Below are 19739 nucleotides of genomic sequence, written 5' to 3'. Positions count from 1 at the left end.
CTGGGCAGCATTTGTCACACACACTGACACACAAAATGTGCATCTGGAACAAGGGGCAGTATCCCCTTATTTCATTAACCGGTTTTTAGGACCCTAGAAAGGGCTTAACCATATAATGTTAAACAAAGCCCTTTGGCAACATCCTTGATACAGCCAGTGAAGAATAGCTGCCTCCTCCAGACCTTGGCTTTACATGGCTGGTGGGCACCAGCTTGGGTTTAGCTGGAGCTAGAGCTCAGACTTTACATCAAAAAGCCACTGAAGCTGCAGACTCACAAACTGAGGAAAACAGAAATGCAACCTTACCCTAGCTGCCCGTATGGTCCTGACAGTGTGGCTGCATTATGATAAATTCTTAAACACAGTTATCTCCTCTTTTTTTCAAAAGGCCTTGTCATGATGTAAAAGGTCATCCCCAAAAGGAAAAAGCAATTTTTTTTCATAGGCCTCTTTGTGACTTTTGAGTTTCTGACTCCAAACTAAGCAACACTTATTTCACACAGATTTGTACATATAATATGAAAAATTTAAATTGGTCTATGAATCTGCTTTTAAAGATATAATGCTACTTGTTATCCTTGTAAATGGTAGAGAACTATTTTAGTCTTTCTCTTGCTGTGTCTTACAAAGGCAACATAGTGTAGTTTCAGTAGTTGCATTTTTAAATGTGTTTATCTGGGTCACTGCTACTTACAGCATAAGAAGATTTAGTGAAGCCAGTTAAGAATCAGTCTAGTGCAAAGGAAAAAAAATCTTTAATTAAAACTAAAAGAATTATATTGTTTGGAGGGTAAAGATCTCAGCATTACCAAATTAAAGTCTTTGGACTGATTCAAGAAAAAAACAGACCTATGGGCAATTTCATTCAAAAGGCACTTAGGCTTTTGGGGGTTTCTGGACTCATCACAAATTATTTCTGGCAATGTAACTGGAAATTCCAGGTAGAGAAAAGAGAACCCAGAGCATTTACAGCATTAGGATTTTCCTTAATTGTATGATGTAAAATCAAGAATAAGAATGGATTCCTGATTGCAGTGGTCCATCTGGCTCACTTGGAGCACTGCTGGTGTGTGTGCCAGCTCGCCCTGAGAGGCCACACTTGTATCTGCCCAGTGGCCGTCACAGAGATGGCAGAGAAGACAACCTGCTTAGATGGCATTGCTCCCAGATCCTTCTACTAAGACAAATAATCTGCAAAGAGAGAAAGCAGGGAGGAACGTTCAGAAGTGGCACCAGGCTCTGTGCATTTGCAATGGTCCTAGCTCTCCACTGTCTTGGAAAATACCCTAAGGAAGATGGTCAGGAAAGGCAAAGCTGCCACTCACATGGGAAATGAAGTGGGAGGCTGAATGGCCTGATGGCTGAGCACGTCTGTGTGATGCAAGGCAACATCCCTCAGCATCACACTGCCCATCAGTGACAGGGAAGTGACTCAGAAGACAAGAGCACTTCAAAGGTTCTTGGAATACTGGTTTATTTTAGCTGAAGCCTGTCTGCCACGGAATAGGGAGGACTGCAAGCAAAAAGCATCCGCTCTGCATCCTGTGGCTGCTGCTGGAATGGTTCATCCCACAGAACAAAAGCCTTCCTCCTCTTTTCCCTTTCTTCTGGTCAAGGGAGGAGGACAGGCTGGGAGATAACCATCACTGCTGCTGCTGAACCACAGCCAGAGGATGCCTGAGCACCGGAGTGGGATGAGAAGTTCAGCACCCACCCCAACCTGCCCCATGGTCTCCACGACAGAAAGTTGAACAACTGCCCATCCATCAGAAGGGTTCTGGTGTGACAGAAACATTAGGTTACAGCAGCTGCATCACTCTGATCCTCAGTTAATTATTCCCCATATCCAAACAGCAGCAACACGGGGAGGAAAGGAATGAGTGTGTAGTCGGCAGCTTGATCCTGTTATTGATCAGATGCTAACAGAGGAAAATAACTAAGTATAAAACATTTCTTGTGTCAGAAGCAGGTAGGAAGGGTGATGGATTTTCTTCAGATTATTGAAGGCAAGAAAAGGAAAGACATAAATTCTCAAAACCCCAAAATTTTTCCTTAGTTTGTTTTGGACAGGGTAAATTTTTACCAGTTTTTTTGGGGGCTGCTTTTGGTTTGTTTTTTTTTCCCCCCAGTTCCTTCAATTTATTTCTTGTTGACAGACAACACACCAGTTATTCACTGGATATCATGATCTACAGCTTCAGTTTTTGAGGTTCCCATGTGTCTGCAAGAGGGCAGTTTCTGGCACTTCAAGTCCTGCTGCTTCAGAAGTCATCTCATAGTCAGCAAAGCCAGCTACAGATCAAGACTCCAAAGGAGTAAAAAGCTCAATATCTACTCCCCTAGTAAGAGGACTTATTTTATCATATTGTTTTTTAGAGATTTATCACTTCCTTTACCTTCCTCCATACGCCCAGTGAAGAAAATCTGTTTTAAACATGTGACAGGCATGATTTCCATTAGAGGGTAAATTTGGGGGAGAAATGAAGAAAAAAGGGAGCTATTATTAACCCAGAGACAATCATTGTGCTGATGAGTGAGCACTAGCATCTGAATGTGTTTTCCAGTCTATTTACCAGATCAGGTTGCCGCATGATTCTTCAGATGATCTGAGATCGCTGGAACCCCTTTTTTTAAAAATAGGGCTATAAGAAGTAATTAAATGTTGTCTTTGGGTTTGTGCAGATAGGCATAACCACTTTCTCCACAAGTGCCTTGGAAGTCAGCTGCTGGTGCTGGAACAACACATTTGGCCCTAACACCAGGTCCCACAGGTTGTGAAGCCCTACATTCAGCTCGGTGGGATTTTGGTGCAACAGCTTCAGAGAGCTGCACTGGATCATCCCAGAGATGCAGATACCTTTGAAAGCAGGTCAGACACCTGCAGAGGCAGAGCATGTCCCAAAAACCTGAAGCAAGGAGCAAAAGAAGAGGGAAGTATGCAGAGTTCTGACATCTGTGTCACAGAACTGTGGGGACCTCTGAGCTGTCTCCAGATCAAAGGACCACTTGATAGCAGTCACCAAACACCTTCTAGCAGAACACCACCACTCATCTCAAATCCTCCCAGGAAAGGCCACTATGCTGACATGCTTCATGATTTATTCCTAGGACTAGCTGCAATGGAAGGAAGTGGTAGCACATGGAAATGTGGCATCAGCAGAGAGTTTGGGGAATGCAATTCTGGGGATGCACATGTTGCTGCTATGAAAAGTGGAGATGGTGCAGAGTACAAGACACAGATTTCTAGGCATTAAAAAACCAATCAAACAGAAAACCCAAATGAACAACCCTCCCTCCTCCCCACCTCAAACAAAAATATGTAGGGAAGATGAAGAGGTGAATGGCAGAAGAAAACCTAGAGCTGCTGACCTAAGGAAAAAGATGAATGAAGCTGCAAGGGAACACTAGAAGTGGAGGTGGTGGAAAACTGAATTTGTTAGGGAAGTTATAGAAACCAGGGATAAATAAAGAGCTGCTGTGCAGTGCTCTTATCTTGCAGAAATTAGACTCCTTGAGGGATGTCTACTGTGTTTCAAAAACAGTTGACAAAGATGGATGTAAAATTCTTCTGACTGCAATGGAGGAAGTGATCTATTTTCGCAATTCTGAAAGCTGGAGAAAAATAGGCTTGTCTTGATCATACCCCAGAAAGCCAGATCATGTAAAGAGGTGCACTTGGGCAGACCATGCTCTTTTACAGGCCTCCATGGCTTCTCCACAATCCAGCTGTGAAGGTCTGATTTGAACTGAATGGTAAAACAAAGTGACTGGCAAGCAGTGGAGTCCCAGGGCATCTCCACAGTGTGAGCTGCAAAACAGTTCTCAGCTAAAATTGCAGGAGCTGCATTTGTGAATGAAAATATTTTGAGAACAATGTTTAAGGTTCTTGAAAAAAATATTCTATTTTCTGCCTACAGTCAATCTCATACACACATCCCCCTGCAGTTGCTTTCTAGAAGGAAAGAATATTATGCTGAAGCCATTCCTAAGCAATAGCATTTCTTGTGATGACCAAAAATCAACTTTAAATTTATGTTGTCTTTTAGTAAGCCATTAAGAAATTTCTTATCATTGCCTTGAAGGTACAGATTCCTGTGGTCTGCTTGGACCCACTTTGTGCTTCAAATTCTCAAATAAGGACAATAATGAAGATTATTTAAAAATGTGCAGCCAGTGTTACGCTGCAGCCAGTAAACATCACAAAGAGCATCCTCACATTTATGACACAAGGTTGTAAGATTTGACAGACAGCTTTCAACGTGAGAAATAAAGTAACTATGGAAATAGAGCCTGAAAAACAAACAAAATCTATTCCCAAGTCAAAGCAGAAAAGAACAGGAAAGACCCAAAGAAGAGTCAATACAGATTTTCAATTTCATTATTTGGATTTAATAAAATTTTTTAGATAGTGTTGCTTGCTCAGTACAAGCATAGAAATTGTAATGGCAAATACTGTACTGTGATTTATGGACTAAAAATTTGTCTGATTTCATTATGCTAGTAAATGCAATGCTGCAGACACCTTCTCTTGGAAAGCTATTTCTAAATTGCTACATCAATATTAAGATAATCAGAATTGGTATTTACCTTTGACAGGAACAGCATGTGTCAATATGTCCACATGGGCACACAGACACACAAAAACTTGTATTTTTAACATTTCTCCATTTTTTGGATCACAGGAATACATGCTACAGGAACTGCTAATTTATCCCAGACCAACCTGGGCAGTTACAAGGTGCACAGTCCAGGATGATTTTACTGGTTGTACCCTTTTCTCACACTGAAAGTAATTCAAACAGAAGTACGCAGTAGAAGTACAGTTAAATAATTTATTTAGGAAGGTGTAACTTCACCTTCAGTTTACAATTATATAATTGATGGATAAATCACTGAAGCCATAAGATACACAATCCAACACTTAGGTTAACTCTGAATTTTTCAGCTAGAGTAGAGCATGGTAAATAATTTTTAACTAAACTTTGCGTTTCACTCATAATTTTGCAACAAAAGCACAAAGCAGTGCGTTAAGGTGAATTTCAGATGCCAGAGCCTGCATGCCATTCTTGACAGTATCTGTGGGACAGGAGGCTGACAAAGCAAAGGATGTGAGACAGCGCCAGTGAAGGAGAGAGAGGCAGAAGTGAGGAAGCAACGTGGTCAGAGAGGGACAAGGATGTCCCTCCTCAAAGCAGAGCCTGGTGTCCCTGTTGATCCCTGCCTTCAATGCCTCGTGCCACACATCCCTCCTGGCTGTCCAGAGAGTGCTGCCTCTGGCGGCACATTTTCCACAGCCAGGGCTCACAGTGCACAGGGCTCACACAGTTCATGGCTCACACAGCTCACACAACCCATGGCTCACACAGCCCATGGCTCACACAGTCCATGGCTCACACAGCCCATGGCTCACACAGCCCAGGGCTCACACAGCCCAGGGCTCACACAGCTCACACAGTCCAGGGCTCACACAGCCCAGGGCTCACAGTGCCTATGGCTCACACAGCCCATGGCTCACACAGCCCAGGGCTCACACAGCCCAGGGCTCACACAGCTCACACAGTCCAGGGCTCACACAGCCCAGGGCTCACAGTGCCTATGGCTCACACAACCCATGGCTCCTACAGCCCAGGGCTCACATAGCTCATGGCTCACAGTGCCCATGGCTCACACAGTCCATGGCTCACACAACCCATGGCTCACACAGCCCAGGGCTCACACAGCCCAGGGCTCACACAGCCCATGGCTCACACAGCTCACACAGTCCAGGGCTCACACAGCCCAGGGCTCACAGTGCCTATGGCTCACACAGCCCATGGCTCCTACAGCCCAGGGCTCACACAGCCCAGGGCTCACAGTGCCTATGGCTCACACAACCCATGGCTCACACAGCTCACACAGCCCATGGCTCACACAGCTCACACAGCCCAGGGCTCACACAGCCCATGGCTCACACAGCTCACACAGTCCAGGGCTCACACAGCCCAGGGCTCACAGTGCCTATGGCTCACACAGCCCATGGCTCCTACAGCCCAGGGCTCACACAGCCCAGGGCTCACAGTGCCTATGGCTCACACAGCCCATGGCTCCTACAGCCCAGGGCTCACACAGCCCAGGGCTCACAGTGCCTATGGCTCACACAACCCATGGCTCACACAGCTCACACAGCCCATGGCTCACACAGCTCACACAGCCCAGGGCTCACACAGCCCATGGCTCACACAGCTCACACAGTCCAGGGCTCACACAGCCCAGGGCTCACAGTGCCTATGGCTCACACAACCCATGGCTCACACAGCCCAGGGCTCACACAGCCCATGGCTCCTACAGCCCAGGGCTCACATAGCTCATGGCTCACAGTGCCCATGGCTCACACAGCTCACACAGCCCAGGGCTCACAGTGCACAGGGTTCACACAGCCCATGGCTCACACAGCTCATGGCTCCCACAGCTCATGGCTCACACAGCCCAGGGCTCACAGAGTCCATGGCTCACACAGCCCAGGGCTCACAGTGCCCATGGCTCACACAGCCCAGAGCTCACAGTGCACAGGGCTCACACAGCCCATGGCTCACACAGCCCATGGCTCACACAGCCCAGGGCTCACAGTGCCCATGGCTCATACAGCTCATGGCTCACAGTGCCCATGGCTCACACAGCCCATGGCTCACAGTGCCCATGGCTCACACAGCCCAGGGCTCACACAGCCCAGGGCTCACACAGCCCAGGGCTCACACAGCTCATGGCTCACAGTGCCCATGGCTCACACAGCTCATGGCTCACAGTGCCCATGGCTCACACAGCCCATGGCTCACACAAGCCAGGGCTCACACAAGCCAGGGCTCACACAGCCCAGGGCTCACACAGCCCAGGGCTCACAGTGCCCATGGCTCACACAGCTCATGGCTCACACAGCCCGGGGCTCACACAGCTCACAGCTCACACAGCCCAGGGCTCACATAGCCCATGGCTCACACAGCCCAGGGCTCACACAACCCATGGCTCACAGTGCCCATGGCTCACACTTCTCACTGGCCAAGGCTCACAGACCCCCAGCCCTTAGGGCAGAAACCCTCCAGAGGGGGCATCTGAAAAGAGACTCCAGAGTGAAAAGATAATGGGGACAGCAACTGAAGCTCCAAGGACATGGATCTGTCCTCTGCAGCAACTGGAAGAGTGGGGGCACGTCCAGCCCTCATAAATAATCCAGGCCACATCCCCATGTCTGCTCACTATTGCAGGAGCCCACAGGGTGATCCTTCGCCTTGTCCCCCTCGATCACTGTCACAAGGAACAACAACTGGCACTTATCAGCAGAGACATCTCTGAGAAAGAGTGACTTCAGGACACAGTGTCCTTCCCCGGTCCCTTGAACCCTTGAGACAATTTACAATGCTGTCACTCGTACATATTCCCTCCTCATCTGCACAGTTCTAGTCTCTATATTTAACATTTTCCTTTCTAAACAAAAGTCCTTAAGAGTTCTCATAAGACCTTGATGATAAGACCTTTTATTGATATTCCAGTTCGCCTTTCAAAATATTTGCAGATTACAGGATAAATGGTGTTTGCTTTTATCCCCATTTCAGGAGATAACGGTTGGGTAACTTACGATATCCAGATGAAAATTTATTGGTTAGCACTGGGGAAAGCGGATCCTTCTCAAAATTAGCCTTTGACCCAGTTAGTCTTTCATAAACAAGTAATGATTTAAAAAATCCTCAGCAGATAAGATGTTTGCAGCCCCAGCATCAACTTGCATAAATGTTAGAAGGTGTAAGCACAACAAAGCTACATCAGTCATAATTTAGAGCCCCAAGACTGAAGATGAAGAACTATGGAAAACTTCCCTAATGAAATGTCAAAGCTAACTAGCTTCACTACAGCTAATCCGCAAATCTTGATGACAGCACAGATTACCCAGCCTGCTAAACTGACAAGTGCCCAAGGAAGCTCATCTCCCAGGGATTACACCTCCACTGCTGTTTGCCTTCTTCTGAGTTATGTGGAACAGCCCTGGAGGAAACAAGTTTCAGCTCATCTATTTCCTTCTGAGGGCTTTCAGTACACTACCCAGTCTTAAAGCATCAAGCAACAACAGTGCACATACACACAGAGAGACAAGAGTCCCAAATATTGACATTACTGTGCAATAGGCCAGTCACCCGCAGATGCCAGGCAGAAAGCTGCTGACAGATGCTGCAGCATAAACCTCCTAAGAACCTTCAGGTTTGGCAACAAAATCCTCTGTTCCCCATTCACACTGCCCTGATGCTTGGATCTAAATAACGCCCAATATGAGAGATTTATTTTTTTCTCACACTGGCTATCTATAGAAAATCCTTTTTTGTAAGTCTCTGTTGTGCAGCTTCTGGATGTCAGGCCCAGCAAATCAAAACATTTTATTGTAATTTCATATTGTTTACTTTTGCGAGGCAGGATCTTGGCAGAGATGAGTGTTTCCTCCAGGGACAAGGAGGATGGGGCTGGGAGGAGGGGAGGACAGACGAATGGAAGGAAGCATTTTAATGCAGACTTCCTCACTGTCTGCTGTAATAGGGAAATACAAAGGAGGAGGTAAGTAAGAAGACCTTGGCTTACAAATTTAGAGATGCCAGAGAATGGGTGTGAGGATGCTCCAGGACCAGCCTACTCAGGCAGTGACAGCAGATCAGGGAAGCAGTGTGGCACCAGAGAAACACTGCCAACCCCAGCCCACCCAGCACTGCCCCTCAGCAGGGTTGGGAGGATCCTGGAGTCCCCAAGGCAGGCACAGTCCAAAGGGCTATGGCCAAGAAGGAGCAGGGAAGGACAGCCTTGCCCAGGCTGCTCCCACTGTTCTCCCACACATGCCTGCAAAGCCAGTGTGACCCCTCCTATCCACAGATACTCCTGGCTCCTTGCCCAGACCCTCCTCCTCCCTACACAGCCCCAAACTGTGGGCAGGTTTCCCTCCAGGAAAGATGGCATCACCCACGTACACATTTCTCCAGGAAGATCCTCCCACTGTTCCGGGATGGAGAAGAGGAGGAGGCTCCTTACACCCTTCTGCCCAGGGACACTGGAAAGCACCAGACTCCAACACAGACATCTATGTTTCTCTGTGTGTTTCCAGGGAGATTTGACACACAACATTCAAAGGTTTGGGGATGCAATATTTATGTTGACGAGAGCTGATTTAAGTGTTTTATGTTTGGGGAAGAAGGCATTTGAAACATGTCACGTTATATGTGAGTCTCCTGCTGAAGTGATGGTCCTCCAAGAAACCTGCAGGAGATGTGGATGGTGCCAGGACAGCAATACAGTTGAAAGCAGTTTCATTGACTTTGTTCTGTCCCCAGCTGTCCAACTGGGAGACCTAGACCTTCTCATCTTCTTTAATCCTGCATTCTTTGGGCTGCTCCGCACGAGACAAAGTCCCAGGACACATGGAAGGAGCATGATGCCTTGAAGCCACGACTCGCCCTTCCCCAGACCACCCGTGGCTGCAGGCAGACGGGCAGACACAGGCGACAGCTCCCTGCTCCCGCTGGGTGCCTGGCAAACCTCAGCACAGCAGAGCTGCTAGCTCTGTTCTCGGCATGACAAATCTCCCTGTCCTTCGGCACTGCCTGTCTCTCCTTCTGAAGCTTTGTTTTGGTAGAAAGTGGTTCACAAAGACCTTTACACAAACTCACCCAATGACAACTGCTTTATTACGTAAAATGATTCACTGGTGTTTAAAAATCCCACAAACAGGAGCCCTCACCGACTTTATGACTGACTTCCCACGAAGGCACTGAGGCCAGCAATGGCTAATGCTCCGTCTGGCATCGACTCCCTGGGAATATCTCTCAGCAATAACAACTGATAGCAGAGCTCGGAGTCTACACATCATCCTCCTGTTTGTACATAAATTCCCTTTAAAAGGGTTTCAGCATCCTCACACTGCTTCTTCCCAAGCGTTCAAGCTCTTAAAGCCAAGTCAGCCAGACAGAATGGTGCCACGCAACTACAAACAGTGCAGGACAATTTTTTATTACAATACGCGGCACGATTCTTTCTAAAAGCACTGTCAGTAATATGCAGTGTGTAAAAATACACATTCATCATAAAGAGGTTACATACTAATTCCTGCAGCTTAATTTCTTCTTGAGGGCACCAGCCCATTTTTCAATTAAGGCAGGATAATATTATTAATCATAAAAAATTGCTGATGTGTAAAATTGTTTCCTTTCTGGCTAGCATTGGCTGAGAGACATCGTACATGCTGCCTCTGAATTAGTCTAACTTTGTGGCAGTCTGGAGGCTGTATCATCCTTTTTGGTGGGGATCCATGTTGCTCCCAGCCTCAGCCCATGTCCCTCGGGGAACATGCAGATCTCCACTGCACCAGGTGCAGGCTGGTAGCCAGGAGCCCATGGACACAGATTCTTATGGAGGATACAACACTTGAGGCAAAACAGTCAGCATGAATGGGCAGGTCCATGCCAAGAGGATGCTTTAATCGTCTCTGTTACCTGAGCATTTCCAGGGCACCATGTTTCAATGCCCCCTGAAGAGAAAGAGGTTTCTGCCCCCTCCCTCGATTTTCTGTGCTGAATTTGGTATTATGGGACTCTCTGGGGAAGTAATCAGTGCTTTCTCTTTAATGTTTCCCCCCACCCTTTCCTCTGCTGTTGAACAGGTTTGCCTAATTCTGACCAAAATAATTGCACACATTGCTTTCAGACAGCCACCAAAAGCAGAATGGAGGAAAGAGAATTTAAGAAACAACCAAAATCTTATAAAGTAGTAAGTTACAAACTACAAAACCTCTCCTTGTTGTGTAGTCAGCAAGGGAGACTGCTGGACTGTGACTTGGCAGGATCCGAGAGGATGCTGCAGAGGTGTGGGCATGCCAGCATCCTGCAGAAGGACGGCTGCTCCCTGCAAAGGCACAGCCTGGTACCTGGCCCTCACCTGCCAAACTGGGGGCCTCTCAGATCAGCCCTGGCGTGAGTGCTCCGCTTCACCCAGGCCAGATTATTTCAGGTGGACAGGAGGGGACGGTCACACGCCCTGGCTTTGTAGCAGCCAACCAGGCCCTCCAGGAGCCCTCCACGGGACACAGAAGCACCCAAGTGAGGAGCAGGGCTGTCCCAGGCCTGTGCTGGGGCCAGGAAATGAACCTCCAGCAGGTTTGCTGAGGGTGATGGAGCTGGAAGGAGACAGCCTGGTTCCTGGCTCCAGAAGTGCCTGACGTGTACTTTGGTGGCACAGATCCAGACGAAACGCCTCCTTTCCAGTCCTGTGTCCAACCCTTTTTCCATCTATGGGCAGTTTCCCTTCCACACATCACAAAGTCATATATCCCCTGACTTCTGTTGAGACTTTGCACCCCCCTGCTCACAGGACCTCCCAGGAGCAGCTCATGGCAGTAATCTCCTTGGCAGCTCAACCCTTTGCCCATTGCCTGGAGAACTTTCGGCACCACTCCCAACTTGTGTGCCCCTGTCATTCATCTCTTCCCTCCCTGGTCTTGTTTCTCCCCTGTTCTGGAAACTGCACCCTCTGTATTTTTTTCCCTATAGCGACCAATCTTCTGCCAGCAGCAGAATTCCCCTCCTGTTTTTCCCACACACGATCTACTCCGTAACACAATTCCAGCTATCTGTAGCCTTATGCCTTTAGTTTTCTGACATCACCAAATAGTTTCTTATCTGTGGTTGGTATTATTTATATACACATATATATAAAAGGCCATCTCCCACCATCTTATCAACTGCTGATTGAGAATAAATCATGTAAGGAGAACAGGCCAGACTTTGGGACCACCTTGGGGAATAAATACCCCCACCCCACGGTTGCTGCCTCTTGGCAAATACTAGCAAGAAGAGCACATTCACTTTGAAGTCTGAGGAGGTAAATCACATAAACAGAAATTGAGAGTTTCAGCCAAAAAAATGCCTTTCTGACAAGAGTTACTGCTATTCATATGACTAGGCTCATTAAGATCAGTGAGAACTGGAAAAAACTGCAGGATGGAGTCTGCGTGTGTCTCCTGGCTGAGATGCTCAGCTGTATTTTCCTTGTGAAAAGGAAAACTATCCCTGCACCATGAAAGCAATAAACATAGTGGGATTACTGGTCATCAACTCAATGGATACTACTTCCAACAGCTCTAGCAGTAGTAAGTACTCAGTGACAGTAATTGTTACAAGCAACCAAACCACCAGAGAGAGATTTCCATGTTATCTCTACCCATATATACATAAAAATACCAGTTTGTACAAATCCTATGTATGTGAGGTTAAAGCTAATGGGCAAGCTTTGTTGAGCATCTCAAAAATCAAATTAACTGCAATCAAATTCATGGCACAACTCAGGGTTCATTTCATTACTATCAGAAAATTCAATCTCTGAAATCTTACAATATTAAGCTAAAGCAATGATCTTTCTGTTCAAGTTCTCTCTTTTTTCATTTCAAGGTGAAAAAAAGCTGCCACGCCTGGGGAAGGTGAGGGTGATGATTCCCAGCAGATACTACTAAAAGCTTGGCAAACATTTAATCAATTACTGTTATATAAAGGAAAGGAGAAAAACCCCAAACATCCTTTCAAACACACATACATGTAGCATTACAAGTTCTACTTGCATCTATTTCTACATCATGCCTTATCCTGCACAAATGCATATATAGGCATAAACACGCATGCATAGTTAGGCATATACATATTTAAATTCAAAATACAAATCCATTAGGGAGCTAGTTAAATCTCCTCATGGTTGCAATAACTAATCGTATCTCTGTGCTGTAGTGCAGGTGGGAAAGTCAGAAGTTCACTGCATTAAATTCAGGCATTTTCCCTTTTTTAATGAAACTGCCTTTTTGGTTTATTTCACAATATGCACTCTTTAACCTTACTGCAAGACCTAGCTGTAGAATACTCACTGTAATTTCAGACTCCTTTTTTATCCCTCCTCTTCAAGGTTTCCAACTAGGTTTCTCTGCGGGAGTCAAGTGCAGTTTTAATAAGGCAGATGAGGCAGGGCTTCTCAACTGCTTTTGATAGAGGTGAGATGGTCAGCTCTTTATTGACTTTCTGCAGTACTGCAGCTACAGACCATACAGACAATCTTGCTTTATGAGCATGCACCAGGCAGGAGGAAATGGGCCTGGAAATTTCCAGCCAGCAGTGTTGGATGCACTGCTTAAAAAGCTGCACAATGTGCATATAAAGGAAACTGGGGAGAGCCTTTTTCGTTGTTGTTGTTGTTGCTAAACCATCAGGCTGCAGTTGCTACACGTACCTAGGAAAGCCTGCTCAGGAGCCATTTTAAGAATTAATATGTCTCAGGAAAAGGAAAGAAAACAACACTGGTTATTTTGTGCACATTAGAGATTGCTGGATATCAAAGATCCTTTTATAAACACTTGGAAAAATCACATGAGAGGTAATAACCTGCTGAATTATTTTACTGTCCTTTTCTTGTGCAGGCAGCCACAGCACATCCACACTGTACACAGTGCACAGCTGCACTGATATACACACATCCTCAAAAGGGGATGTGGAAAAAAGGAAGCAATCACAGGCTGGTATCATGTACTATTAAGGTTTTATTGGTACCAGCATGAAGCAACTGCATCACTAATTAATGGATGCACACAGGCTACACACATCCTTCCAATCAAGTGGCAATAAATCCAGTTAGCCTTCTTCACCCTCATACATACATTACTTGAGATATTTAACCCACTCCTTGTTTTTCTGGACTGCACATTCCCCTCTTCCCCCACTAGCCCAGCAAGGCACATCCTTGAATTCTGCTATGACACGGGGGAGATGAACACCCCATTCATGAGCTTTCCACACACAGTGCCACGCTGGATCAAGTTTGTAACAGCAGACAGGGTCCAAACTATGCAGACAGGAGGTCTGCAACCCTCCCCCAGAGATGTTTCCACATATGCTGACACAAAAATAACCATTAAAATAAGGTTTGACATCTCTCTGTGCCTCTTACTCCCTGTCCAAGTGGGACAACATCCTCCTGTCCCAGGGGAGCAGTGATGGTGAGCAGATCAAAGACAGCAACAAGATTCAGACACTTTGGTGACGGCAGCCCTACAAAAGCCAGAACAGACTTTAGTCCCTACAAAAATGTCCCCACACAGGGCTGCACACCCCAGCTCACACCCAGCTCCAGCTGCAGAACTGCTCCCATCAAGGACCGGCTGAGGGAGCCAGGTGCCACCTCCTGCTGCAGCACCGACCTGAGCATCCAGCACTGCTGCGTGCTACACAGCACAATCCCACGTCTTCCAGATAATTGCCAAGCTCTTGGGGATTCTCAAAACAAAGCTATGCACACACAGGGGTTCAAAAACCTTACAACTACAGTGTTCCTATCAGAGGATATATACCCTTACTGCAAGCAAGACTTAACGATGTGCTTAAATTCTACTGACTTCAGGGGACATAAGGGTTTAATTATACCAGCTATTTGTTTTACAGTTACATGGATATGTTGTGCCTTCTCATGTACAGCACTGACTCTTTCCACAGTAGATTATTACTTCTTACACATAAATGGAAGAGCAGGTAGAAATTGAGGTATTTTTAGCTAGCTACCTGAAAAACATGGACAACGATGGGCAGATGATATTGCTGCACACTGCAGTGCTGTCTGAGTGCTCCTGAATTTTCACCTGTGAGATAAGCATCAGTGGACAGCTACAATGTAGTCCTTAAAGAAGGGCAAGGAAAGGACAGTAACTCACAGCACAGAACATTTCCATGCTGTGTTCTGCATTTTATTTTTAAAAATGCAGCTACAGGGAACAGCCATCCTATGAAATAACAGATGTTGGACTCTCACAACACATACACTGCTTTAATTCATATGACCTTGCTGAATTAGAAAGTTAAGCACAAGGTAAATGTCCACTTTCTCTCCTCAATGCCTTGTCTTGAGCAGGGAAGGGGTATGCTGGTGTTTAGTTACCTGTTTTCTCCCAGTTCCCCAAAGTGTGTTCTTACAGAACTTCAGCTTATTTTTCCAAATCAGATGCTGCTGACATTGTGAATCTTATGAATTTTCTTTGCTGACAGGGATTAGATACTGCTTCACTCTAACTCCCCAAGTTGGCAGAAGCTGAAGACTGGCCTGGACCTGCTGCCAGTTTGTGCTCAGGCTCCACTCCCAGCAGGCAAGCGATGCCCAGGGCTTCTGTAGAGTCATATGCAATACATTGATTTAATCAAAATTACATGCCAGTCTCACTCTTTAAAGGAAAACTCAAACAGTCAAACAATTAATTATTGCTTTAATTCTTAAGATATTAAGATATTTTCTTTAAATCTTAAGATTTTAAGATCTGCATGTGTTCAAAATACTATAAGAGAAGAAACAGACTGGCATTGTCTTTCAGTCTTTTGCTGGTGGCAAAGCAGATTATTCCTATCATGTTCTGCAGGGGTGCTGTCAAATGCTGTTTCAGGCTATGGGCCAAAACCTACCCCCAGCCCATGTGCTCAGCTCTCACTGGCATCAATGGTATCTCCACCACGGACTGACAGTAGTAAATGGGCAGAGATGTGCTGGCTGCTCCAACAGCACGATCTATGTGCTGAATAATTCATTTTAAACTGTTGCACAGATGTCAAAATGTTATTGCTGATTTCTAGCCAGCAGAATGGGCGTTTCTTCTCCTGATATGAGTGTGTCACTGCCTGTAATGCCAGAGAAGATTTGGGGGATGTCTCAGGCAGGCAGCAAAGGCCATACATGACATGCCTGTGAACACACATTAAAACAATCATTTAAGGCCACCTTTCACTCTCCTTATTAGGATTCACCTGCAGATGTACTCACCCGTTGCCTTCAAGAAGTTTCAAAAAAGCAGCTCAAAACATGGCAAGGTTACATAGGTTTGAGGGTAGACTTCAACAATCACTTCAGCCCTTTGGATTTTTGCTGAAGTCCCATGGAAAAACTCTAAGTCACTTAAGTCACTGATGAGTTGGAGAGCAAAATAAATCCAGACAAACAAAAAAACCCTGCCTCTGTAAATGAGAACAAATAAATGTATCCTACAGGGTTTGCCAGCCTAGCCATGGAGAGAACTCTATGGTCAAGATCCTCCTCTCCAAAATCAAGGAAGAGAAAAGGACTTTTCCTGTGTTTCTCCTTTCACTAGACCTGGAACAACCCATATGGTCCACTCCAACATTGTCCAGGCACTGGCTTCCCAGCCAGGTGGGCTGCAGCTCCAGAGTGAGGTGGGACTTCTGTGTGTAGGTGGGCTGGGGTGGCTGGGGGTGATGGGAGAAGTGGAAGGGAAATGGGAAAGGTCCAAGAGAGTCACAGGTTTTGAACTGAGATCAGAGACCAGGGATCTCTGGCACAAACCAAACAAGTAAATGCACCCCACGCCAGCCCAGAAGCATCGCTACTAGGGACGTGTCAGTTAAAAAGCGGGATTTTTCATGCTCCTAGATGGGCTTTTTCATGTCTGCTGGTCTGGTCTATGTGGAAACAGACCTAGGCTTAATGAGGTCTAATTTGTTTCAAATCCATAGGTCTCTTTTTAATAATTAACAATCCCCATCACTCAGCAAAGTCATTCCTTACCCCTGACTACTTGCTATTAGGAATGAAATTTACTGTGAAATACTGTTAAAAGGTGGAAAGCAAGTGACATAATTCACGTTTTAATTAAAAAATATATATATCACACAAAGCCGGTGCCACAGAAGGAATAATAACTGAAAAAGCCAAAAAAACCCCCACCCCAACCCAACGCCTACTCTTCCCCATTACCCACTTTATTCTTGTCATGCTATTTGAATTCTTCTAATTGACTTCTCTTACTGGATGTTCTTTGCCCAAACCATATTTCAGTTTTTTGCTCCGCGATTCCAGGAACTAGAGAACGTGTCGGCATCATTACCATGAGCATTACACACCCTCACACACAAGGGTCCAGGAACTACAATTAACACATTAAGAAATAATAACTGCCAAGGGAGCAACAGAGGATAAACAGCATGGAGCTGATGTAGCAAGAATTCTGCTTGGGAAAGGGCTGTCTCTTGGGTAACGGGCAAGGGAGAGGAATTGAAGCACTGTGCAGCACTGCCCATTTACCAGAGAAAACCCCAAAACCAGTTGAGCTGTTCACACATTAATTTCTTGAAATTTAATTTCACTAGAAGTATTGCTGGCTTTAAACTAGATTTCGAAGGAATCTAAAGGCTCCTGTTCTCAAAGAAATAATAATTGTGTCCTGCTCCAAAGTTTAAAATTGGCATGTTTTTTGGTATTTGAAAACCTGCCCTGAAGCGCTGTGGGATTGTCATTTTCTTGGTTTTTTTCAGTAAAAGTGAGAAATACTTATTTCTTTTACCCATACATTAAGATATATTTATAAAAAAAATAAAAATACCTTTTTTTCTGTTTGTCAATATCTATTTTTACGATTGCCTGGGTTTGGTTTTTTTGTTTGGGTTTTTTTTGTTTGTTTGTTTGTTTTTTTGGCTAGTTTGTTAGGGTTTTTTTTTTAAAGAAACTTAAACAATTCAGTTATTTTCCCAATTTTCCCAAGGTTTTTCATGAAAAAAAACCCAGATTCCAGAGCCTTTTATTTAAAGCTTCCACTTTGAGAATGTTTTGTGTGAGTAGTCCTGCAGAAGCTGCACAACAAAAGCCTGCAGGAGCATGCCAACCATTTGGATATCGATCTTCACCACTGCAACCAACAGAAATCATGGAGCACGCTGCTCCCTTTGGGCATCAGTCTTGGCTTTAGCTGTTGGTTTCAGGTGGACCAGCCAAAGGCCTCAATACTTTTCAGTGAGATTAGGAGCTAAAAGAACATGATGGCAAGGCGAGGTTTATGAAATGCTTTGTCTCGCGTCTCTCCCACCTTGGGGCTGCACAGCCACAGAAAACCCAACAAAAATATTGCCTTTAAAATAACAGCTTTTCCTGCATTCAGCCTGTGCAGGAAAAGGGAGGCAGGAGAGGCACGGACACAGAGGGAAGGATTAGCAGCTGTGCTCAAAGGCACCTTTTGGGAGAGCAGGGTGTGCTGCTGCAGCGGGGGTGACGCCGGTGCCCCGTGCGGGGCTCGGGGCTCCTGTGACAGGCGTGATCCCCCCCGCTGCCCCGCGCACGGCTCATCAGTCAACTCAGACATTTCTGCAAATCACATGGCGCTTTGTAAAAACATAATTGTTTTTATTTTCCAATTCTCCATGTTTTGTGTAGAGTGCTGCTGTGTTCAAGCGAAGTGAATAAAAGCATAAACAGCAAGCACCATCTGGAGAACATTCTTCCAGCACGCTGAGAAATAGCAGCTGCCTATGCGCTACCTGCTATAAATAAATGTCATTAAAAAATGTCCAAATAATTGTTTGTTCCTATCTGATGGAACTGGAGGCAGATAAAATTTTCCTTAACCCCATCTTCAGGTATCCACCACCTTCACAGAAAAAAGCCTCCAAACAGATGTAGATATTTGTCTCTTTCCTTTATGTTAATAGGGGTATTACTAACAGAGTAGCAACCCTGCACATTATTCTAATAACAGCAACAGAGGTTGCAACTTATGCGTGACATGCGAACAAAGCACTGAAAATCCAAATGCTTTTTAAACTGTACCAGGTTCACAATAGGGAGATATCTCTCAGCCCACTAGCAGCAGAAGAGGTAAAATTATTCATTCTCCAAACTGATAGTGTATCAGTTTGGAGGGGGAAAAAAATACCAGAAAGTCCGTAATTTATTTTCAGTCTACACAAAGCCACATCTCCCTCTCTGCTGACAAAATACAGACCAAGCTGGCTGTGGGGCTGTGATGAGGCTCTGCAAAGGGTCAGAGTTTGCTGTGTTTGTTTAATCACTGCAATTAGAGCTATGCAAATAATGGAATTGTTTGCTATAGTGGCATGGCTGGGGTAAAAAAAATTAAAAAGAAGTATTTGGATTGAGTGATTTAAAAACAATTTTGGTAAAATGAAAAAATAAAACTGTCTCGTTTGTTCTACTCAGATTCAACTCAGAATCCATTCAGTTTGAAATGAAAAATACATTTTCACACTGGAACAAACCATAGGAACAACTGTCATTTTTCCTTTTTTTTTTTTTTGTGTCAGACAAACATTTTCAACACCCAGGAAAGGATTCTTAGGAGAGCTTGCTGTTTCTTGGGGAGGAAGGAGAAGATTTGACTATCCCTTTTCCCAGCCTTGGACACACCTCATGCTGTTGTGCAGGAGCAGGGCTGAGTGCTGTACCTTTCTCCCTTCTCTTCCCCCATGCTCTGCTCTCGGCAGCCGCCCTGCCCAGGGAGCCAAGGGCTGCAGGTAGATGTGGGCATGGCAACAGCAGCGCTGCCTTTTCTTGGTTACACGCGGCTCAGCCAAGCTGGCACTGGGTGATTCTTCACAGCCTCATGTTGGGGTGTGCTCTGGGATACAGCATGGGACTGAGTGTCCCAGGCTGACACAGGATGCAGTCTGACGTCTCCCTGATGAGCCATCAGCAGGAATAAGGATTTGAAGACATTTAGATGCTTTTCTCCCTTGTTTTAAACCCCCCTCATATTGGCAGATGTCATCAAGTGAGAGGAGCGAATCTGTCTTGTTCAACAGCATCCACAAAAACAGGCTGGGTGCCTTTCACAAGAGAGTGGCTGAGATTCCTGAGGCACAGGGCACATCAGCAGCACGGCCACCCACCATCATTTAAGGGTGAGAGTGGAAATGATGGGCACA

At 45.5% G+C, this 19739-nt stretch overlaps 1 protein-coding gene across 4 annotated transcripts in view; it reads right to left on the bottom strand.

The window, feature by feature from the left end:
• RAI2 (retinoic acid induced 2) overlaps positions 1–19739 on the bottom strand; it is a 44200-nt gene that overhangs the window by 15726 nt on the left and 8735 nt on the right. The window contains exon 1 of one of the 4 annotated variants that reach the window (XM_033053056.2): positions 12911–13090. The exons of the other annotated variants lie outside the window; for them this stretch is intronic. The gene's annotated coding sequence lies outside the window, so the exon portion shown is untranslated. Of the gene's footprint in view, positions 1–12910; positions 13091–19739 lie in introns of those variants that run through there. 4 annotated transcript variants of the gene reach the window in all.

The sequence above is a fragment of the Catharus ustulatus genome, chromosome 2 (genome assembly GCF_009819885.2).
Source record: "Catharus ustulatus isolate bCatUst1 chromosome 2, bCatUst1.pri.v2, whole genome shotgun sequence".
Lineage (NCBI taxonomy): Eukaryota > Metazoa > Chordata > Aves > Passeriformes > Turdidae > Catharus > Catharus ustulatus.
This window is presented reverse-complemented; position numbering and strand designations above follow the sequence as displayed.